A 26642-nucleotide genomic window follows, 5' to 3' on the forward strand; every position below is an offset into this window, starting at 1 on the left:
ACCCACCAAAGGAAGGGTAGGATGCACATGCCCACCAAAGGAAGGGTAGGATGCACACAACCACCAAAGGGGTAGGGTGCACACACCCACCAAAGGAAGGGTAGGATGCACACGCCCACCAAAGGAAGGGTAGGATGCACACGCCCACCAAAGAAAGGCAAGGATGCACACGCCCAGCAAAGGAAGGGTAGGATGCACACGCCCATCAAAGGAAGGGTAGGATGCACACGCCCACCAAAGGAAGGGTAGGATGCAAAAACCCACCAAAGGAAGGGTAGGATGCACAAGCCCACCAAAGGAAGGGTAGAATGCACACACCCACCAAAGGAAGGGTAGGATGCAAAAACCCACCAAAGGAAGGGTAGGATGCACACACCCACCAAAGGAAGGGTAGGATGCACACACCCACCAAAGGAAGGGTAGGATGCAAAAACGCACCAAAGGAAGGGTAGGATGCACAAACCCACCAAAGGAAGGGTAGGATGCAAAAACCCACCAAAGGAAGGGTAGGATGCAAAAACCCACCAAAGGAAGGGTAGGATGTGCAAACCCACCAAAGGAAGGGTAGGATGCAAAAACCCACCAAAGGAAGGGTAGGATGCACACGTCCACCAAAGGAAGGGTAGGATGCACACACCCATCAATGGAAGGGTAGGATTAGCACACCCAACAAAGGAAGTGAAGGGTGCACCCACCGAGCAAAGGTAGGGTAGGATGCACACGCCCGCCAAAGGAAGGGTAGGATGCACACACTCATCAAAGGAAGGGTAGGATGCACACACTCATCAATGGAAGGGTAGGATGCACACACTCATCAAAGGAAGGGTATGATGCACACACCAATCAATGGAAGGGTATGATGCACACATACATCAATGGAAGGGTAGGATGCACACACCAATCAATGGAAGGGTATGATGCACACACCCATCAATGGAAGGGTAGAATGCACACGCCCACCAAAGGAAGGGTAGGATACACACGCCCACCAAAGGAAGGGTAGGATGCACATTCCCACCAAAGGAAGGGTAGGATGCGCACACCCACCAAAGGAAGGGTAGGATGCACATGCCCACCAAAGGAAGGGTAGGATGCGCACACTCACCAAAGGCAGGGTAGGATTAGCACACCCAACAAAGGAAGTGAAGGGTGCACCCACCGAGCAAAGGTAGGGTAGGATGCACACGCCCGCCAAAGGAAGGGTAGGATGCACACACTCATCAAAGGAAGGGTAGGATGCAAAAACCCACCAAAGGAAGGGTAGGATGCACATGCCCACCAAAGGAAGGGTAGGATGCACACACTCATCAATGGAAGGGTAGGATGCACACATTCATCAAAGGAAGGGTAGGATGCACACACCCATCCATGGAAGGGTAGGATGCACACACCCATCAATGGAAGGGTAGGATGCACACGCCCATCAATGGAAGGGTAGGATGCACACACCCATCAATGGAAGGGTAGGATGCACACACCCATCAATGGAAGGGTAGGATGCACACACCCATCAATAGAAGGGTAGGATGTACACACCCATCAATGGAAGGGTAGGATGCACACACCCATCAATGGAAGCATAGGATGCACACGCCAATCAATGGAAGGGTAGGATGCACACACCCATCAATGGAAGGGTGGGATGCACACACCCATCAATGGAAGGGTAGGGTGCACACACCCACCAAAGGAAGGGTAGGATGCACACACCTACGAAAGGAAGGGTAGGATGCACATGCCCACCAAAGGAAGGGTAGGATGCACACAACCACCAAAGGGGTAGGGTGCACACACCCACCAAAGGAAGGGTAGGATGCACACGCCCACCAAAGGAAGGGTAGGATGCACACGCCCACCAAAGAAAGGCAAGGATGCACACGCCCAGCAAAGGAAGGGTAGGATGCACACGCCCACCAAAGGAAGGGTAGGATGCAAAAACCCACCAAAGGAAGGGTAGGATGCACATGCCCACCAAAGGAAGGGTAGGATGCACACAACCACCAAAGGGGTAGGGTGCACACACCCACCAAAGGAAGGGTAGGATGCACACGCCCACCAAAGGAAGGGTAGGATGCACACGCCCACCAAAGAAAGGCAAGGATGCACACGCCCAGCAAAGGAAGGGTAGGATGCACACGCCCATCAAAGGAAGGGTAGGATGCACACGCCCACCAAAGGAAGGGTAGGATGCAAAAACCCACCAAAGGAAGGGTAGGATGCACAAGCCCACCAAAGGAAGGGTAGAATGCACACACCCACCAAAGGAAGGGTAGGATGCAAAAACCCACCAAAGGAAGGGTAGGATGCACACACCCACCAAAGGAAGGGTAGGATGCACACACCCACCAAAGGAAGGGTAGGATGCAAAAACGCACCAAAGGAAGGGTAGGATGCACAAACCCACCAAAGGAAGGGTAGGATGCAAAAACCCACCAAAGGAAGGGTAGGATGCAAAAACCCACCAAAGGAAGGGTAGGATGTGCAAACCCACCAAAGGAAGGGTAGGATGCAAAAACCCACCAAAGGAAGGGTAGGATGCACACGTCCACCAAAGGAAGGGTAGGATGCACACACCCATCAATGGAAGGGTAGGATTAGCACACCCAACAAAGGAAGTGAAGGGTGCACCCACCGAGCAAAGGTAGGGTAGGATGCACACGCCCGCCAAAGGAAGGGTAGGATGCACACACTCATCAAAGGAAGGGTAGGATGCACACACTCATCAATGGAAGGGTAGGATGCACACACTCATCAAAGGAAGGGTATGATGCACACACCAATCAATGGAAGGGTATGATGCACACATACATCAATGGAAGGGTAGGATGCACACACCAATCAATGGAAGGGTATGATGCACACACCCATCAATGGAAGGGTAGAATGCACACGCCCACCAAAGGAAGGGTAGGATACACACGCCCACCAAAGGAAGGGTAGGATGCACATTCCCACCAAAGGAAGGGTAGGATGCGCACACCCACCAAAGGAAGGGTAGGATGCACATGCCCACCAAAGGAAGGGTAGGATGCGCACACTCACCAAAGGCAGGGTAGGATTAGCACACCCAACAAAGGAAGTGAAGGGTGCACCCACCGAGCAAAGGTAGGGTAGGATGCACACGCCCGCCAAAGGAAGGGTAGGATGCACACACTCATCAAAGGAAGGGTAGGATGCAAAAACCCACCAAAGGAAGGGTAGGATGCACATGCCCACCAAAGGAAGGGTAGGATGCACACACTCATCAATGGAAGGGTAGGATGCACACATTCATCAAAGGAAGGGTAGGATGCACACACCCATCCATGGAAGGGTAGGATGCACACACCCATCAATGGAAGGGTAGGATGCACACGCCCATCAATGGAAGGGTAGGATGCACACACCCATCAATGGAAGGGTAGGATGCACACACCCATCAATGGAAGGGTAGGATGCACACACCCATCAATAGAAGGGTAGGATGTACACACCCATCAATGGAAGGGTAGGATGCACACACCCATCAATGGAAGCATAGGATGCACACGCCAATCAATGGAAGGGTAGGATGCACACACCCATCAATGGAAGGGTGGGATGCACACACCCATCAATGGAAGGGTAGGATGCACACGCCAATCAATGGAAGCGTAGGATGCACACCCCAATCAATGGAAGAGTAGGATGCACACACCCATCAATGGAAGGGTGGGATGCACACACACATCAATGGAAGGCTAGGATGCACACACCCATCAATGGAAGGGTAGGATGCACACACCAATCAATGGAAGGGTAGGATGCACACACCCATCAATGGAAGGGTAGGATGCACACACCAATCAATGGAAGGGTAGGATGCACACACCCATCAATGGAAGGGTAGGATGCACACACCCATCAATTGAAGGGTAGGATGCACACACCCATCAATGGAAGGGTAGGATGCACACACCCATCAATGGAAGGGTAGGATGCACACGCCAATCAATGGAAGGGTAGGATGCACACACCCATCAATGGAAGGGTAGGATGCACACGCCAATCAATGGAAGGGTAGGATGCACACACCCATCAATGGAAGGGTAGGATGCACACGCCAATCAATGGAAGGGTAGGATGCACACACCCATCAATGGAAGGGTAGGATGCACACACCCAATAGGATGCACACACCCATCAATGGAAGGGTAGGATGCACACGCCCATCAATGGAAGGGTAGGATGCACACACCCATCAATGGAAGGGTAGGATGCACACACCCATCAATGGAAGGGTAGGATGCACACGCCAATCAATGGAAGGGTAGGATGCACACACCCATCAATGGAAGGGTAGGATGCACACACCCATCAATGGAAGGGTAGGATGCACACGCCAATCAATGGAAGCGTAGGATGCACACACCCATCAATGGAAGGGTAGGATGCACACACCCATCAATGGAAGGGTAGGATGCACACACCCATCAATGGAAGGGTAGGATGCACACACCCATCAATGGAAGGGTAGGATGCACACACCAATCAATGGAAGGGTAGGATGCACACACCCATCAATGGAAGGGTAGGATGCACACACCAATCAATGGAAGGGTAGGATGCACACACCCATCAATGGAAGGGTAGGATGCACACACCCAAAAGGATGCACACACCCATCAATGGAAGGGTAGGATGCACACACCCATCAATGGAAGGGTAGGATGCACACACCCATCAATGGAAGGGTAGGATGCACGCGCCAATCAATGGAAGGGTAGGATGTACACACCCATTAATGGAAGGGTAGGATGCACACACCCATCAATGGAAGGGTAGGATGCACACACCAATCAATGGAAAGGTAGGATGCACACACCCATCAATGGAAGGGTAGGATGCACACGCCCATCAATGGAAGGGTAGGATGCACACACCCATCAATGGAAGGGTAGGATGCACACGCCAATCAATGGAAGGGTAGGATGCACACACCAATCAATGGAAGGGTAGGATGCACACACCCATCAATGGAAGGGTAGGATGCACACGCCCATCAATGGAAGGGTAGGATGCACACACCCATCAATGGAAGAGTAGGATGCACACACCCATCAATGGAAGGGTAGGATGCACACACCAATCAATGGAAGGGTAGGATGCACACACCCATCAATGGAAGGGTAGGATGCACACACCCATCAATGGAAGGGTAGGATGCACACGCCAATCAATGGAAGGGTAGGATGCACACACCCATCAATGGAAGGGTAGGATGCACACGCCAATCAATGGAAGGGTAGGATGCACACACCCATCAATGAAAGGGTAGGATGCACACGCCCATCAATGGAAGGGTAGGATGCACACGCCCATCAATGGAAGGGTAGGATGCACACGCCAATCAATGGAAGGGTAGGATTCACACACCCATCAATGGAAGGGTAGGATGCAAACACCCATCAATGGAAGGGTAGGATGAACACACCCATCAATGGAAGGGTAGGATGCACACACCCATCAACGGAAGGGTAGGATGCACACACCCATCAATGGAAGGGTAGGATGCACACGCCAATCAACGGAAGGGTAGGATGCACACACCCATCAATGGAAGGGTAGGGGTAGATGCACACACCAATCAATGGAAGGGTAGGATGCACACACCCATCAATGGAAGGATAGGATGCACACACCCATCAATGGAAGGGTAGGATGCACACACCCATCAATGGAAGGGTAGGATGCACACACCCATCAATGGAAGGGTAGGATGCACACGCCCATCAATGGAAGGGTAGGATGCACACACCCATCAATGGAAGGGTAGGATGCACACGCCAATCAATGGAAGGGTAGGATGCACACACCCATCAATGGAAGGGTAGGATGCACACGCCCATCAATGGAAGGGTAGGATGCACAGACCCATCAATGGAAAGGTAGGATGCACACGCCCATCAATGGAAGGGTAGGATGCACACGCCCATCAATGGAAGGGTAGGATGCACACACCCATCAATGGAAGGGTAGGATGCACACACCCATCAATGGAAGGGTAGGATGCACACGCCCATCAATGGAAGGGTAGGATGCACACACCCATCAATGGAAGGGTAGGATGCACACACCCAATAGGATGCACACACCCATCAATGGAAGGGTAGGATGCACACACCCATCAATGGAAGGGTAGGATGCACACACCCAATAGGATGCACACACCCATCAATTGAAGGGTGTGTAGGGGAGGAATGGCCACGAGGCCCTCCTCACCTACAGCTCCCTCCCCAGGTGAGGACCATGGCTCGGTGGGAGCACCCTCATGCCACCCGGGCCCAGGTGGAGGGGGGTTCACCCGCCGACGACATTGCCCACACGCACCCTGTCTTTGCATTTACCGAAACTTAAGTTAGGCCTAGACGCCATCGTGCACAGCAAACATGGTGTGAGTTCAGCACACTGTAACGAGGCCCCCACCTTTGGAGGGCCTTTCATGCATCTCTGCCGCCTCAGCAGCCCTGGCAGATCCGCTGCGAGCGCGTTCCCATGAGAAAGTCGGAGATGAGCTAAACCCGAGATGCCAACACGGCAACATTATATTAGTAACAATGTGATATTGCACCCCGTATGACCCAGACCGCAAGGCCGGGGCAACGGGGAAAAAAGCTGAAGCATCACTATCTGAAGAAGGTAGAAAATAGTTCAAGTATTGGTGTTAATGAACTACCTCTGTTTAAAATGTGAACGAACCATAAAAATATAACGTTATATGATATCCCTCCAGGTCTGGACTAATGCTGCTATAACCACGGAGAAAGATGTTGACCAAACGTGTAACCTCTATCTGTAAAAGTGTTTTTCAATAGTATGTAGAAACTTGAACTCATATATGTTTTCTGAATCACCCAAAGCGGCGAGCATCAATCTCTGTAGGCCATAACCTAGATATCCCTCGTATAACGTCTAATGTACATACAATACGCACACAATGTAGTGAACATAATGTTAGGTAATGAAAAGGTACTGGAACCGACTGTATTAAAGAAATGTGTAACGAAAATGAAATATATATATATATATATGTGTGTCTGAATAACGTTAAAATGAGGCAGAACAGTATAAAACTTCTGCATTTACTGATCAGCAACGCACGAGGAAAATACCTTTGTGAGTATATGCAAGGTCATTCCCTCTCCCACCCCACCAAGCCTGCCAGATAAAAAAGCTAAGACTTGTGCTGCGCTCCCTCACCTCCCCCAACCAAGCTGGCGTTACTTCAGAGAGTCAGAGGCCCCGGCGCCGCAACCAAGGCCACAGCCCGCCACCTGTGTTATTTACAGCACGGTAATAAACCCACGGATGAACCCACTGATCTACCAGCACCCTCTCATAAATCCCCACGAACCCCCCCAAGAATCCTGACCCCGTGTAAGGACGACCCCCATCATTGGGACAAGACACAGAGACCCATCTATATAATAACTTCTAACGCAGCAGACAGACATGTATCACTCGGCCCAGGTCCCAGAGCCCCGTCCCGTGACCTAAAATACCGGTCAATAAGACTCAGGTAAATCTCACCCCAACCAACAACCACCAGACCTCTCACGAGGTGCATTCCTCATGTGTTGCGTTTATTTTATAAGATAAGCTACGGAACAATTTATTAGTGAACGTAAATGTCATTTTCTGAATAACTGCAGTGTGCATGGCCTAGGGCAACTAAGACAGGAAAGGTATTCATCATTGTCACAGGCTGCCCCAGCGCACCAACACCGCACGGATGACCTCAAGCCGGCCTGCCAGGCCCAACCCAACCCACGAGGCTGACCAGTGACGTCATCTTGCCAAGACCAACCATGCTGCAGCAACACCTATAGTTAGTCGACGATACCCAATCCCAATTAACTTGTGCCCCCTATAGTGTTTAGGTGTTGATGACGTTTTCTGTATTAGAAATACGCCTGTCTTTGCTATTGTCAGACAGAGCGCTCTCGTAGGTTGCAGAGTTCTTTGCATGCCTTATCCTTGGATAAACTCCCACTTACGCTCACCCGCACTCTGTCTTGGTCTTATTCCCACTACGGGAGAGTCCCTTATTGTCTCTCATTGCGGGGAGGATCGTGCTGAATTGGGGGCGCTTCCTTTCAGTGGTGACCCCGATAGCGTGATATCTCCAAACTATTTTTCCTAACTCCTTCTTAAACGACCCCCTTGTGGCACGAGAATCTCCGGTCGAGAAGGGATACGCACGGTGAGCCGTCTCCGGGAGGCCGCCCGCCAACGGCGACCGGCACAATAAGAAGTGCGCACTCAATGAGAAAGGGTACGGGATCCCGATTGGAAAAAAATCCCCTTTGAGTGCCGCTCGCCGGAGCCAGGGGCTGACCGTTGAGTTACCGGTGACGCCACCTGGACGGACCCAGTTTCGGAGAGTATCGGTTCAAGACGGGCACGTGAGTACCGAGTGCGAGTGATCGTCAAGGGGAAAGGAAAGGGAATTGGGAATAACAGAACGGGGACAGGTAGAGGAGAAGAATATCGGGGGTCTACTACAGACGGGTCTTGAAATTTTCTTTATTGTTTCTTTTGCATATGGCCATTAGGAGTAAGAAATAAGTGACGTGGTAGAAGTGACGGAAACCTAGCTCCGAGAGGGGGTGGAAGGCGGCGCCGCATAGTACTATCTAAATTAGTACTGGGAATATATGAAGAAGTGAGAAATAAGTTATTGGTGTCTAGCAAAAGGAGACACCGGGAATATTTTTTAGTGATTGTGCTCTCTCTCTCTCTATTTCTTTTTTTTCCATTTCCACGGGGTAGGGGGTGAAAATGAGAAGGGTATGAAGTAGTTAGAACATCTTAAAAAGTGGGGACTCAGTAGTGGCACGTACAGACGTGAACACAGTAACCTTAGTAGGGAAACAGGGACAGCTGGCTAGGGAGGAAAGGGAGGAGAAAGACAAAGAGTGTGAGTGGAAAGCATTGTGAAGGGTGCGCGCACCGTACGAGTGTGAGAGACGAACGGGTGGCCGCGAGGTGGTGTCAGAGAGTGTGGCCATAACCAGTACTTGATCAATTACAAGTGAGATCACATAAGAGTGCCTGGGAATGGGAAGGAGATGAGATATGGTGAGTGAGAAGAGATTTGTGCAGTGAATAACGGTGGGTGATAATTTTAAAGAGGTCCGCTCTTGTCTGTGCCATAAAGGAATACATACGCATATTTACAGCTAATAAAAGGTAACGAAAGCGAACAAGGTAGCGCTAGCGATTTAAAGGATGGGGGCTGAAACTCCCTTGTCACACATTTGCAAGAGCTTGCCGGGATATGCTGAGCGCATAAATAAATATCATGATCAATGGTTAACAGAATTGAAAGGGGAGGGGTTGCCCCAGATTTGGCCAGAAGGAGGGTCTTTTGACAAAAGCGTTCTTGATATGGTATGTACATGTATTCGCCTTAAGTATAAGGGAAAAAAATGGCAGAACAGGAAGGAGATATTAGATCTTTGGAGATTGTTTGAGGAAGTACCCCCACCCAAAGCTCCAGCTCCAAATATTGATTTACCCTCCACCACAGACAATCCACTAATGATCCCGCGAGAGGAAAAGGAACAGTTAAGTACAGAACAGCCTGCGGAAGTGGTTATGTTGTACCCAATATTACCTAAACCAGCCCCTGCAACAGGATATAGCGACCCGATTTATGTGCCTCCCCCTTCAACCAGCACGCCACAAAGACCAACTGCACCGCCACCATACGAAAACACTAGAGAGCACACCCAGGGAGGCACACAGAGAGTGGACATAGAGAAGTTAACGAGTGACTTAGAGTCGAGGCTTACAGTGGCACGAGATGAGCTCTCAAGAATAAAAGACATATGTGAACGCACAGCGTGCGCCCCCACACAATCTGGACGCACGTCTAGAGCGTCGAGCGAAAGTAGACAAATTGAGGAAGGATGGAAAAAGGGGGAAATACTGTTCAGAATTGAGGAAGAACCGACCAGGATAATAGAAGTAGGGACAGCAGAAGGAAGCATTGGTGATGTCTCGAGAGAGAGAGGGATCAGAGAGGATTTGTTATGTGATGTCAGAGGAGGGGGGGATGAGAGTGATAGACTGAGCATGGCAGTAGGAGGAGAAGGCGAGGAGCTAGATGGGGCATGTTCACTGGGGACTATAGAGGATGAATGGATAGGACGACTAAGAAATAGGGTGGGGAAGATGGCGTCATTAGAGTCAGCAGTAACCAAGGAAAAGGAAGCTGCAACGGCAAAAGGAAAATTACAACTACCATTACTCCACAGGGGAGGTGGGAGGCCGAACTATATACCGTGGGCTCAGATGGACAAGGCTAACTTAATGAAATTACTACCACAGCTGTCAGGAGGGGCAAGCAAGTGGATATATGCATTTGAAAAACATACCGCGGGTATACCGCTGGCAGTAGGCGATGTGAAAAGCCTACTAGTGTCCTCAGTAGGGGATCAGGCAGACAGAGTGTGGGCTAAAGCGGGTTTTCCAGCTGTAACTTTGGAGTGTGATCGCCATGATGGGGCTTCTTTTAACACCGTGCGAGCAAGGGTGTGGGACGCACTGCGGGAAACTTTTCCAGATACCCCTGACCTGCAGTCAGTAATGCAATGTACCATGAATGATGGGGAGGACGCTATGGATTACATTCTCCGGGTGCAGGAGATGTGGAGAGCGGAAACGGGTACGCCCTGGCACCAATCCACGTCTCTATTTTACTTCATCATTAAAAGAGGGCTCCCAAAGGAAGTGCAAAAGGCACTAGATAAAATAGCAGGTGTTGAGGCAAAAGGCTGGCCGGAGATCCAAAGCATAATAGTACACCATTGTAAAAGGATCAAAGAAAGAGAGAGGGAAATAGCACAGAAAAGGTTGGCGGACGAGGCGAAGTTGGTGCAATCAAAATTGGTGAAGGTCGCAGCAGCGGTAGCGGGACTCCCACTCATACGGGAGGGAGAGGAAGGAGAGGAGGGGCAAATAGCAATACAAGGAAGAATAGCAGCGAATTGGGCAGGACAAGGGCAACGACAGTGGACAGAGCAGGAGCAGAACGGAGGTCCAACGTGGCAAGAGTGGGCCCCAAGAGGAGGAAGAGGTGGGTACAGGGGGCGAAGAGGAGGACAAGGGTATGGAGGAATGGGAGGAAATGGGTGGCAGGGTCCCAGAGGTCCACAGGGGAGCTGTTGGAATTGTGGGAGATGGGGGCATTACTCAAGGGAATGTAGGAGCAGACAAAACAACGGTTTCCAAGAGATAGAACAGTACGGACACCCCCATCCAGGAAGCCCCTACGGCCTCCCCATGGGACAATACCAGCAACCAGACAATGTAGTACAAAGGAGTAACGCACAACTACACGGACATCAATACCGAACACAAACCAGCCCACAGAATAATGACAATGTGCACTACACGCCGGGTAATACTTTCGCCACAGGAGCTAATGGGGCACCAGCCCCCGCACCTTACAGTGGAGTGTCAGTAGTTTCGGGGAATATTTTCGATCAAGGGGGGGCAATGAGACACCCCGCATAGGACAGCCCACAGAGAGCACTTGCGTGTCCAGTACTGTCTACGACCCACAATGCATCAGAGGAACCATTGATAGGAGCGCAGATAGGAGACAAGCAATTCATATTCATGGTGGATTCGGGAGCGGAGAAATCATGCATTAGAGAGGGCCGGTTCCCGTTATCTAATAGAACGTTAGAGACGCAGGGGTTCTCTGGGGCTGTAATTGAAGTTCCTTACACAGAAGTATTGGATGTGACAGTGGGGGGTAAAACAGTGAAAGCACCCTTGCTGTACTATGAAAACTCTCCCATCAACTTACTGGGGAGAGATCTCTTGAGCAAACTAAACATGACCATATCATTCACAGGGAGCGGCATCGTATGTTCAACGCCAGGCATATGCCCCCTCCGTATATTAGCAGTAATACACGGCCACACAACAATAAAAGAGATCAGAGGGGTACCAAGAAATGAGGAGATGTTTGTTGAAGGCATGAGAACATTGGCTCTCATAGTACCAGAACTAAAAAGGGTGGAGTGGAGAATACCAGCAGAATTCCTTTTTCGTCCCATAGCAAGCCCTGACACTGCTCTTGGGGAAATACTATCATTGGATTTGCATGCAATACATGTATCAGCAAACAGAATATGCGTGATTGGTATTGACATGGAAGGGTGTGAGTGGCGGACAGTATTGTGTACAAATGCAAATATCCCCCTGAGAGAGCTCTCGGACGAGGAGCTATTTTCTGACACTGAGGGAGATGGTGAAGTAGTGATGGAACTGGCAATGCCTTGCGACATCGTAGTTACAGCCAGACAAACTAAAGTTGAACTAATGGCGGTAGTAGGAGCACCGCATACATTTTTTGATGAAGACATGAGTTCAGTACCCGCTAACTTATGGACTAATGGCCCCCACGATGTAGGGTTGCTACATGAAGTTCAGCCTGTGGTGATAAAAGTAAAACAAGGAGCAATACTACCCCGGGTGAAACAATATCCACTGTCGCGAGAAGCAGAAGAAGGGATCAGAGAGACAATAGAAGCACTGCTAGCACAGGGTATAATAGTGCCCTCAAACTCCCCATGCAACACATGCATTTACCCAATCAAAAAAGCGAAGGGGGGTTCATGGAGGATGATACAAGATTTACGCCCATTGAACGATGTGGTAATGAAGGAGTTCCCTTTAGTCCCGAACCCGGCGACAATACTGTGCAACATTCCAAAAATAGCATCACACTTCACAGTAATTGACTTAAAAAATGCATTCTTTTCGATTCCCTTGGCAGAAGAGAGCAGGTACTTGACAGCATTTACATTGGGAGGAAGGAGGTTCGAACACTGCAGACTACCACAAGGATATTGCGAGAGCCCAAGCATATTTAACAGGGTACTACATGAAGATCTGGGGAATTTGTCTGTAGAAAGCACAGTGATTCAGTACGTTGATGATTTATTGGTTTGTGCACAGGCTGAGGAAGAATGCAGACAGGACTCGATAACACTGTTGACATTATTGGCAAATAAGGGGTACAAGGTGGACAAGGGGAAGTTACAATACTGTCTGACGGAGGTCCTATACTTGGGTCAGTTGATATCAAAGGATGGCAAGCGAATTATACCAGACAGGGCACAGGCGATTAGAACAATTGGGGAGCCCAAAACAGTAAAAGAGATGCAGAAATTTCTGGGTATGTGTAACTATTGCCGAGCATGGATATTGGACTATGCGGCGTACACAAGGCCCTTGCTACAGGCACTGAAAGAAGCACAACAGGAACACAAACACATAGAATGGACAGAGGTGATGAACACAGCATTTAACTCACTAAAAGAGCTGATATCAAGCGCTCCAGTACTAGCAAACCCAGATTATGGGCGCGAATTCTTCTTATTTTCACACTGCAAAGGAACATTGATGACAGCAGTACTGACACAGAAAACATCTTTAGGGCACAAACCACTCGCTTACTATAGCGGCACCCTAGACGCAGTAATGCAAGGTCATTTCGCGTGCGAGCAATCCCTAGCTGCAGCCGCGTTCGCAATTGAAAAAAGTGCCACGATAGTAATGGGCTGCCCGGTGACACTGTTCGTGGAACACTCACTTTTTGCAATATTAGAGCGAACAAAGAGCACATTGACAACACAACGCGCCACAGCATATGAGATAATACTGTCCAGCGCTAACATCCATATAGTAAGATGTAAAACAGTGAACCCAGCCACATTCATCACAGAGGCATGCACCATAGAGGACATGCAAAACCACAACTGCGCCACGTACACAGGTGACGAAAGTAAGGATCAAGTGATTTTTGAAAATGCCCTGACCGAGGGTGAGGTGTATTTTGTGGACGGGTCAGCATCAATAGACATGGAGACAGGAGAAAAGCATGTGGGTATGGCAGTGGTACGATTAGAGGAAGATGAATATGAGATACTAGTACAACACCGCCTCCCATCACACTATTCAGCGCAAGCAGCAGAACTAATAGCGCTAATAGAAGCATTGCATGCCGCCAAGGGGTGCGCAGTGACCATATATACAGACTCAGCATACATGACAACAACAGTTCACGGCGGGTTGGCCCGGTGGGGGCGGAGAGGGTTCCGACGAGCAGACGGAACGCCAGTCCAGCATGCAGAATTATTGAAAGAACTGATTGAGGCCCTGCAAGACCCCACGGCAGTGGCCATCGTAAAATGTCAAGCTCATACCACCAATACAGATTTTGTATCTTTGGGGAACGCGGCAGCAGACGCCGCTGCCAAAGCAGCTTCATATCTACAAAAAGGTGAAATAGGAGAGTACATGTTGCACCACACAGCAAGCCAAGAAGTCCCCACAGGATACAACATGATGTCCACACAGGAGATAATAGAGCTGCAAGAGGGAGCTAGTGCAGAGGAAAAATTGCTGTGGACTAAGAGAGGATGCAGCAAATCACCGACTGATTTATTGTGGCGACAAGAGAGTTCAGGAAAAGTGGTAATGCCAATCACGCTGTTAGAAATAGCATTTCAACAACTACACTTTCCTGCACACAACACAAAGAAACACATAATGGCAGAGATACAAGAAGATTGGTTTACACCTTGCCTCCAGGAACACGTCACAAGGTTAGCTCTAGAATGCACGACATGTCAAATTTACAACTCAGGTATGACATTGCGTACACTAAGGGGTACGATACCAAAACCAAGTGGCCCATTCAGAGAGCTCCACATTGATTATGTAGACATGGGAGAAAGGTGTAACGGGGCTCGATACATGATTGTGGTTGTATGTCCATTTTCGAGGTGGGTGGAGGCAGGCCCTTGTGCCCGCCCTGACGCGAAGGGCGCCGCGAAGTTCCTAGTGCGGGAAGTGTTTCCGCGCTGGGGAATTTGCGACGTTATTCGCTCAGATAACGGGACGCATTTTGTTAATGAACTATTTAAAGAAGTGACTACATTATTGGGAATAAAGCACAAATTATGTTCGATTTATCATCCTCAAAGTAATGGCGTCGTAGAAAAGATAAACGGCCTGTTAAAAAGCAGATTATCAAAACTTTGTTTTTCCCTTAAAAAGACTTGGATGTACTGCCTGCCTTTGGCCTTGTTTGAGTTACGAAACCAGCCAAGTAAGGATCACCATTTGTCCCCGCACGAGATCGTCACGGGAAGAAGAATGCACACAGCGCATTCGCCTCTCCGTGAGCGTTCTGATGCACACAGAAGCGCAGCCATATTGGGGGAGGAGTTCACAGAATACCTGCGAAAATTGACACGGGCAGCGCGCGTAATTTCAAAGCAACTAGCCCCCCCCTCGACAAGAGAGGAGGGGAACGCGACTGAACCAAACGGTTTGCCTGAAAAACCACTACAGCTAATGCCTGGGGACCTTATATATGTTAGAAGTTTTGTGCGGAGGTGGAACGCACCACGCTTCCATGGCCCCTATGAGGTAGTGTTTTGCACGCCTACAGCAGTAAAGGTTAAGGGCCTGCGATATTGGGTGCATTTGACAGATGTACGTAAAGCTTACAGCGCCGCGGAGAGTGAGGTGCAGGATGAGGCACAGGCAACAGCGGACGATGAAGTTGTGCGGAATGAATGATTTGAATTTTGTGTGCTTCATGAGATGAACAGTGAACACAATTAGCGCGCAACAAATGTCCTGGACTAAAACATGTACACATGTATATGTAAATTTTCTTTTTACAATTTTTGAAAGTTTTGCGTGGGGTTCTTTTTTTTTTTTCCTTCCTGTACTATTTAAGATGTTTTTATTATTGTTGTTTTTAAAAAATGTCATGTTTTTTTTTATTATTTATATATATATATAGTAAGTTACAAATAATATTGACTGAAAGCTACCTTGTCTGTCAACAAACCCCCTTCCTCACCCAACCCTATATTTTATCACCGAAACGTTACAATGTGGAAATGCTTACATGTTTGTATTTAATGAACTTTTGTGTCTCAAACAGGATTTATCATGGCATCGAATGGGCAGCCTGCAACTAATAGATATGTTAGATTTAGAGAAATGTTAGTGGCTAGATTAACATATTCATTTGAATGTGATTTATCAATGTGTGCTATCGTGTTCTTCATCTCAATGTTTTGTCTGGTGTTACACTGGATTATAGCGTTCATCTCTACCGAGATGAACGAGGGGGGAGGGGGGAACAACACCACCCTTGCTCCTGGAACGAAAACAATTCCGACTGTAGGTATCAAAGAAGGTGATTTCTTGATCTGGGATGGAGCACACTTTGTGTGGGGATACTATACTACACCACCCACTGCTGTCCTCTCACAATGGAGAACCAAAAATGTAGATAATGACACAATGTCCCAACCTGGAACATACAACAACCACACGATCCCTCCCGCCCCAATTTCAAACAACGATCTCTTGTTTATTAATGAGGATGGAAAAGTGATTATGATGGCAGAACACACGCCCCTATATGAAGAATTAGAAAAGGGGGGTGGGAGGGAGGAAGGGGGGCCTGGTTCTTCACCTCCTATAACGAGAAGGTACAGAAGAAGGGAGAAAAGTAGGCGGAGAAGAGAGACTGGTGGAAAAGGGTATGATGAGTATTATGGGCTAGGGTTAGACAAAATGGAAGACCCACGACACCCTCACCAAGCAAATAAATGGTATGCAGATATGAGCACAACATCTAAACAAACAACCAATGAGAGCTGTTATGTCTGCTCACTTATCCCCCATGCATCAGGCACACCTAAAGTATTGTTGCCACGAGAATTGCCCATTGTGGATGCCCAATGTCTCCTTCATCTCACGCTGTGTAGAATAAAGAACACTTTCCAAGCACACGATGTCTCTTTCAGAATGGTACAGAACAACAAAACGTGCTATTCGCAAGCGTCTGGAGTGATCTGCCTTAAAGAACCTTTCTTTGCAATACAAGGGACACTGTTTTCCGAAAACAAATGGAAAGACGAAGAAGTGCTGTGCAAGGCAGAAGCGCTGAAAGGTGTCCAACCGGACAAGTTGCGGTGGATGGAAAGAACGTGCTTGCCAATATGGAAAGAACACATCCCTAAACTAACATGGGTAACAGCGATGGAGAAACCCTTCAAGCTACAAAGTGAAATACAAAACGAACTATGTTTCAAGGGAGAAGGAAAAATGGCAATGGGAACGAACACGAACTGTAACAAAACCCTCACCATCCCGGATATGAAAAAAGGGACAGCAGCATTAATGGACACCTACTGGGTATGCGGAAACCAGGCGTACCTGCACCTTCCCCAATCATGGAGTGGTAGCTGCTCAATGGCCACCTTGCACTCGACACTAATGGTGATTCCAGAAAGCCATATTGACAGAAGTAACATGATGAAAGGAGGCTTGAACCAGAATGCAGCTTCTCCAACTACACAAGCGCACCTTTATGTCCTGTCCTCCGGGGGGAAGGAAGAAGAGCTCTCAAGAAACAAGCGAGCCTCGAACTACATATCACAAGCATCATCTGATTTATTGGCACAGATCCCAGACAAGTATCGCCTGTTCAGCTCCGTGGAAACATTCTTTGCTTCACTAGTGTCCAGTGTCCAAGCAAGAGCAAATGCAAAATGGCTCCAGATCACACGGTGGGAACTGATCCAGTTGGCCAATGACACTGAAGAAGGGTTCAACATAATAAAGGTGGAACTACGAGCTCTGCGACTAATGACCATGCAGAACAGGTATGTTCTAGACCTGTTGACAGCTATCGATGGAGGTGTTTGCCGAAAAATAGGAAGTGCGTGCTGCACGTTCGTACCTTCTGAAGACGCAGAAAATGGGTCCCTGTCCCACGTTATTGAAGCAGTACATAACCTGGGCGAGAAGATGAAAATGGAAGGTGGAGCTGAGGATAGCTCGTGGTTCGACAATATCTTCTCCTGGGTTCCCTCATGGCTTGGAGTGACAATGAAGTTCCTGATACCAATAGTGGTGATCATCCTTGTGATGTTCTGCCTGTGCCAGGTGGGCCTCCGATGTTGTGCTAATGCAGTCCCTAACGGTGCAATGATGATGGTGACAATGGGCAACTCCGGTGGTACAATTAAAGCAACACAAGAAGTACACGTGCAGACAGGAACAGACAACACCCCCAGGTACCAGTTAGTGCCTATGTGCCGTGACAAGTACATAGTAGATAAGCTATGGCACACCACGATTAAAGAACCACGAGACGTAGAACTGGAATGGTATGAGGAGGTCTGGGTAGATCTGGAAGAGACCGGCGACTGTATATATTTGACATGTACACCAGACGAGTATGCTAGGAGAGGTGAAAGCTTAAGGGGGGTGTGCAGAGCATGGATGCCTATAAAAGGAACCCCTGCATGGGATGGTGCAGTGTTAGAAGAACAAGAATGTAGAAGATTAGAAGAGCTAAAGAAATTCGTTACTTTAAGTAACGAAAGGGGGGAAATGTAGGGGAGGAATGGCCACGAGGCCCTCCTCACCTACAGCTCCCTCCCCAGGTGAGGACCATGGCTCGGTGGGAGCACCCTCATGCCACCCGGGCCCAGGTGGAGGGGGGTTCACCCGCCGACGACATTGCCCACACGCACCCTGTCTTTGCATTTACCGAAACTTAAGTTAGGCCTAGACGCCATCGTGCACAGCAAACATGGTGTGAGTTCAGCACACTGTAACGAGGCCCCCACCTTTGGAGGGCCTTTCATGCATCTCTGCCGCCTCAGCAGCCCTGGCAGATCCGCTGCGAGCGCGTTCCCATGAGAAAGTCGGAGATGAGCTAAACCCGAGATGCCAACACGGCAACATTATATTAGTAACAATGTGATATTGCACCCCGTATGACCCAGACCGCAAGGCCGGGGCAACGGGGAAAAAAGCTGAAGCATCACTATCTGAAGAAGGTAGAAAATAGTTCAAGTATTGGTGTTAATGAACTACCTCTGTTTAAAATGTGAACGAACCATAAAAATATAACGTTATATGATATCCCTCCAGGTCTGGACTAATGCTGCTATAACCACGGAGAAAGATGTTGACCAAACGTGTAACCTCTATCTGTAAAAGTGTTTTTCAATAGTATGTAGAAACTTGAACTCATATATGTTTTCTGAATCACCCAAAGCGGCGAGCATCAATCTCTGTAGGCCATAACCTAGATATCCCTCGTATAACGTCTAATGTACATACAATACGCACACAATGTAGTGAACATAATGTTAGGTAATGAAAAGGTACTGGAACCGACTGTATTAAAGAAATGTGTAACGAAAATGAAATATATATATATATATATGTGTGTCTGAATAACGTTAAAATGAGGCAGAACAGTATAAAACTTCTGCATTTACTGATCAGCAACGCACGAGGAAAATACCTTTGTGAGTATATGCAAGGTCATTCCCTCTCCCACCCCACCAAGCCTGCCAGATAAAAAAGCTAAGACTTGTGCTGCGCTCCCTCACCTCCCCCAACCAAGCTGGCGTTACTTCAGAGAGTCAGAGGCCCCGGCGCCGCAACCAAGGCCACAGCCCGCCACCTGTGTTATTTACAGCACGGTAATAAACCCACGGATGAACCCACTGATCTACCAGCACCCTCTCATAAATCCCCACGAACCCCCCCAAGAATCCTGACCCCGTGTAAGGACGACCCCCATCATTGGGACAAGACACAGAGACCCATCTATATAATAACTTCTAACGCAGCAGACAGACATGTATCACTCGGCCCAGGTCCCAGAGCCCCGTCCCGTGACCTAAAATACCGGTCAATAAGACTCAGGTAAATCTCACCCCAACCAACAACCACCAGACCTCTCACGAGGTGCATTCCTCATGTGTTGCGTTTATTTTATAAGATAAGCTACGGAACAATTTATTAGTGAACGTAAATGTCATTTTCTGAATAACTGCAGTGTGCATGGCCTAGGGCAACTAAGACAGGAAAGGTATTCATCATTGTCACAGGCTGCCCCAGCGCACCAACACCGCACGGATGACCTCAAGCCGGCCTGCCAGGCCCAACCCAACCCACGAGGCTGACCAGTGACGTCATCTTGCCAAGACCAACCATGCTGCAGCAACACCTATAGTTAGTCGACGATACCCAATCCCAATTAACTTGTGCCCCCTATAGTGTTTAGGTGTTGATGACGTTTTCTGTATTAGAAATACGCCTGTCTTTGCTATTGTCAGACAGAGCGCTCTCGTAGGTTGCAGAGTTCTTTGCATGCCTTATCCTTGGATAAACTCCCACTTACGCTCACCCGCACTCTGTCTTGGTCTTATTCCCACTACGGGAGAGTCCCTTATTGTCTCTCATTGCGGGGAGGATCGTGCTGAATTGGGGGCGCTTCCTTTCAGGTGGTATGCACACTCCCATCAATGGAAGGGTAGGATGCACACACCCATCAATGGAAGGGTAGGATGCACACACCCATCAATGGAAGGGTAGGATGCACACACCCAATAGGATGCACACACCCATCAATGGAAGGGTAGGATGCACACGCCCATCAATGGAAGGGTAGGATGCACACACCCATCAATGGAAGTGTAGGGTACACACGCCAATCAATGGAAGGGTAGGATGCACACACCCATCAATGGAAGGGTAGGATGCACACACCCATCAATTGAAGGGTAGGATGCACACGCCAATCAATGGAAGGGTAGGATGCACCATCAATGGAAGGGTAGGATGCACACACCCATCAATGGAAGGGTAGGATGCACACACCCATAAATGGAAGGGTAGGATGCACACACCCATCAATGGAAGGGTAGGATGCACACGCCAATCAATGGAAGGGTAGGATGCACACACCCATCAATGGAAGGGTAGGATGCACACGCCAATCAATGGAAGGGTAGGATGCAAACACCCATCAATGGAAGGGTAGGATGCACACACCCATCAATGGAAGGGTAGGATGCACACGCCCATCAATGGAAGGGTAGGATGCACACACCCATCAATGGAAGGGTAGGATGCACACGCCAATCAATGGAAGGGTAGGTTGCACACACCCATCAATGGAAGGGTAGGATGCAAAGACCCATCAATGGAAGGGTAGGATGCACACACCCATCAATGGAAGTGTAGGATGCACACACCCATCAATGGAAGGGTAGGATGCACACACCCATCAATGGAAGGGTAGGGTGCACACGCCAATCAATGGAAGGGTAGGATGCACACACCCATCAATGGAAGGGTAGGGGTAGATGCACACACCAATCAATGGAAGGGTAGGATGCACACACCCATCAATAGAAGGATAGGATGCACACACCCATCAATGGAAGGGTAGGATGCACACACCCATCAATGGAAGGGTAGGATGCACACGCCCATCAATGGAAGGGTAGGATGCACACACCCATCAATGGAAGGGTAGGATGCACACGCCAATCAATGGAAGGGTTGGATGCACACACCCATCAATGGAAGGGTAGGATGCACACGCCCATCAATGGAAGGGTAGGATGCACAGACCCATCAATGGAAAGGTAGGATGCACATGCCCATCAATGGAAGGGTAGGATGCACACGCCCATCAATGGAAGGGTAGGATGCACACACCCATCAATGGAAGGGTAGGATACACACGCCCATCAATGGAAGGGTAGGATGCACACACCCATCAATGGAAGGGTAGGATGCACACACCCATCAATGGAAGGGTAGGATGCACACACCCAATAGGATGCACACACCCATCAATGGAAGGGTAGGATGCACACACCCATCAATGGAAGGGTAGGATGCACACACCCATCAATGGAAGGGTAGGATGCACACACCCATCAATGGAAGGGTAGGATGCACACACCCATCAATGGAAGGGTAGGATGCACACACCCAATAGGATGCACACACCCATCAATGGAAGGGTAGGATGCACACGCCCATCAATGGAAGGGTAGGATGCACACACCCATCAATGGAAGGGTAGGGTACACACACCAATCAATGGAAGGGTAGTATGCACACACCCATCAATTGAAGGGTAGGATGCACACGCCAATCAATGGAAGGGTAGGATGCACCATCAATGGAAGGGTAGGATGCACACATCCATCAATGGAAGGGTAGGATGCACACACCCATCAATGGAAGGGTAGGATGCACACACCCATCAATGGAAGGGTAGGATGCACACACCCATCAATGGAAGGGTAGGATGCACACGCCAATCAATGGAAGGGTAGGATGCACACACCCATCAATGGAAGGGTAGGATGCACACGCCAATCAATGGAAGGGTAGGATGCAAACACCCATCAATGGAACGGTAGGATCCACACACCCATCAATGGAAGGGTAGGATGCACACGCCCATCAATGGAAGGGTAGGATGCACACACCCATCAATGGAAGGGTAGGGTACACACGCCAATCAATGGAAGGGTAGGATGCACACACCCATCAATTGAAGGGTAGGATGCACACGCCAATCAATGGAAGGGTAGGATGCACCATCAATGGAAGGGTAGGATGCACACACCCATCAATGGAAGGGTAGGATGCACACACCCATCAATGGAAGGGTAGGATGCACACACCCATCAATGGAAGGGTAGGATGCACACGCCAATCAATGGAAGGGTAGGATGCACACACCCATCAATGGAAGTGTAAGATGCACACGCCAATCAATGGAAGGGTAGGATGCACACACCCATCAATGGAAGGGTAGGATGCACACGCCAATCAATGGAAGGGTAGGATGCACACACCCATCAATGGAAGGGTAGGATGCACACGCCCATCAATGGAAGGGTAGGATGCACACACCCATCAATGGAAGGGTAGGATGCACACACCCATCAATGGAAGGGTAGGATGCACACACCCATCAATGGAAGAGTAGGATGCACACACCCATCAATGGAAGGGTAGGATGCACACACCCATCAATGGGAGGGTAGGATGCACACACCCAATAGGATGCACACACCCATCAATGGAAGGGTAGAATGCACACACCCATCAATGGAAGGGTAGGATGCACACACCCAATAGGATGCACACACCCATCAATGGAAGGGTAGGATGCACACACCCATCAATGGAAGGGTAGGATGCACACGCCAATCAATGGAAGGGTAGGATGCACACACCCATCAATGGAAGGGTAGGATGCACACGCCCATCAATGGAAGGGTAGGATGCACAGACCCATCAATGGAAAGGTAGGATGCACACGCCCATCAATGGAAGGGTAGGATGCACACGCCCATCAATGGAAGGGTAGGATGCACACACTCATCAATGGAAGGGTAGGATGCACACACCCATCAATGGAAGGGTAGGATGCACACGCCCATCAATGGAAGGGTAGGATGCACACACCCATCAATGGAAGGGTAGGATGCACACACCCATCAATGGAAGGGTAGGATGCACACACCCAATAGGATGCACACACCCATCAATGGAAGGGTAGGATGCACACACCCATCATTGGAAGGGTAGGATGCACACACCCAATAGGATGCACACACCCATCAATGGAAGGGTAGGATGCACACACCCATCAATGGAAGGGAAGGATGCACACACCCATCAATGGAAGGGTAGGATGCACACACCCATCAATGGAAGGGTAGGATGCACACACCCAATAGGATGCACACACCCATCAATGGAAGGGTAGGATGCACACGCCCATCAATGGAAGGGTAGGATGCACACGCCCATCAATGGAAGGGTAGGATGCACACACCCATCAATGGAAGGGTAGGGTACACACGCCAATCAATGGAAGGGTAGGATGCACACACCCATCAATTGAAGGGTAGGATGCACACGCCAATCAATGGAAGGGTAGGATGCACCATCAATGGAAGGGTAGGATGCACACACCCATCAATGGAAGGGTAGGATGCACACACCCATCAATGGAAGGGTAGGATGCACACACCCATCAATGGAAGGGTAGGATGCACACACCCATCAATGGAAGGGTAGGATGCACACGCCAATCAATGGAAGGGTAGGATGCACACACCCATCAATGGAAGGGTAGGATGCACACACCCATCAATGGAAGGGTAGGATGCAAACACCCATCAATGGAACGGTAGGATCCACACACCCATCAATGGAAGGGTAGGAAGCACACACCCAATAGGATGCACACACCCATCAATGGAAGGGTAGGATGCACACGCCCATCAATGGAAGGGTAGGATGCACACACCCATCAATGGAAGGGTAGGGTACACACGCCAATCAATGGAAGGGTAGGATGCACACACCCATCAATTGAAGGGTAGGATGCACACGCCAATCAATGGAAGGGTAGGATGCACCATCAATGGAAGGGTAGGATGCACACACCCATCAATGGAAGGGTAGGATGCACACACCCATCAATGGAAGGGTAGGATGCACACACCCATCAATGGAAGGGTAGGATGCACACGCCAATCAATGGAAGGGTAGGATGCACACACCCATCAATGGAAGTGTAGGATGCACACGCCAATCAATGGAAGGGTAGGATGCACACACCCATCAATGGAAGGGTAGGATGCACACGCCAATCAATGGAAGGGTAGGATGCACACACCCATCAATGGAAGGGTAGGATGCACACGCCCATCAATGAAGGGTAGGATGCACACACCCATCAATGGAAGGGTAGGATGCACACACCCATCAATGGAAGGGTAGGATGCACACACCCATCAATGGAAGGGTAGGATGCACACGCCCATCAATGGAAGAGTAGGATGCACACACCCATCAATGGAAGGGTAGGATGCACACACCCATCAATGGAAGGGTAGGATGCACACACCCAATAGGATGCACACACCCATCAATGGAAGGGTAGAATGCACACACCCATCAATGGAAGGGTAGGATGCACACACCCAATAGGATGCACACACCCATCAATGGAAGGGTAGGATGCACACACCCATCAATGGAAGGGTAGGATGCACACACCCATCAATGGAAGGGTAGGATGCACACACCCATCAATGGAAGGGTAGGATGCACACACCCAATAGGATGCACACACCCATCAATGAAAGGGTAGGATGCACACGCCCATCAATGGAAGGGTAGGATGCACACACCCATCAATGGAAGGGTAGGGTACAGACGCCAATCAATCGAAGGGTAGGATGCACACACCCATCAATTGAAGGGTAGGATGCACATGCCAATCAATGGAAGGGTAGGATGCACCATCAATGGAAGGGTAGGATGCACACACCCATCAATGGAAGGGTAGGATGCACACACCCATGAATGGAAGGGTAGGATGCACACACCCATCAATGGAAGGGTAGGATGCACACACCCATCAATGGAAGGGTAGGATGCACACGCCCATCAATGGAAGGGTAGGATGCACACACCCATCAAAGGAAGGGTAGGATGCACACGCCAATCAATGGAAGGGTAGGATGCACACACCCATCAATGGATGCAAACACCCATCAATTGAAGGGTAGGATGCACACACCCATCAATGGAAGGGTAGGATGCACACGCCAATCAATGGAAGGGTAGGATGCACACACCCATCAATGGAAGGGTAGGGGTAGATGCACACACCAATCAATGGAAGGGTAGGATGCACACACCCATCAATGGAAGGATAGGATGCACACACCCATCAATGGAAGGGTAGGATGCACACACCCATCAATGGAAGGGTAGGATGCACACGCCCATCAATGGAAGGGTAGGATGCACACGCCCATCAATGGAAGGGTAGGATGCACACACCCATCAATGGAAGGGTAGGATACACACGCCCATCAATGGAAGGGTAGGATGCACACACCCATCAATGGAAGGGTAGGATGCACACACCCATCAATGGAAGGGTAGGATGCACACACCCAATAGGATGCACACACCCATCAATGGAAGGGTAGGATGCACACACCCATCAATGGAAGGGTAGGATGCACACACCCATCAATGGAAGGGTAGGATGCACACACCCATCAATGGAAGGGTAGGATGCACACACCCATCAATGGAAGGGTAGGATGCACACACCCAATAGGATGCACACACCCATCAATGGAAGGGTAGGATGCACACGCCCATCAATGGAAGGGTAGGATGCACACACCCATCAATGGAAGGGTAGGGTACACACACCAATCAATGGAAGGGTAGTATGCACACACCCATCAATTGAAGGGTAGGATGCACACGCCAATCAATGGAAGGGTAGGATGCACCATCAATGGAAGGGTAGGATGCACACATCCATCAATGGAAGGGTAGGATGCACACACCCATCAATGGAAGGGTAGGATGCACACACCCATCAATGGAAGGGTAGGATGCACACACCCATCAATGGAAGGGTAGGATGCACACGCCAATCAATGGAAGGGTAGGATGCACACACCCATCAATGGAAGGGTAGGATGCACACGCCAATCAATGGAAGGGTAGGATGCAAACACCCATCAATGGAACGGTAGGATCCACACACCCATCAATGGAAGGGTAGGATGCACACACCCAATAGGATGCACACACCCATCAATGGAAGGGTAGGATGCACACGCCCATCAATGGAAGGGTAGGATGCACACACCCATCAATGGAAGGGTAGGGTACACACGCCAATC

Source organism: Ambystoma mexicanum, chromosome 8 (genome assembly GCF_040938575.1).
Source record: "Ambystoma mexicanum isolate Mex_15411 chromosome 8, UKY_AmexF1_1, whole genome shotgun sequence".
Lineage (NCBI taxonomy): Eukaryota > Metazoa > Chordata > Amphibia > Caudata > Ambystomatidae > Ambystoma > Ambystoma mexicanum.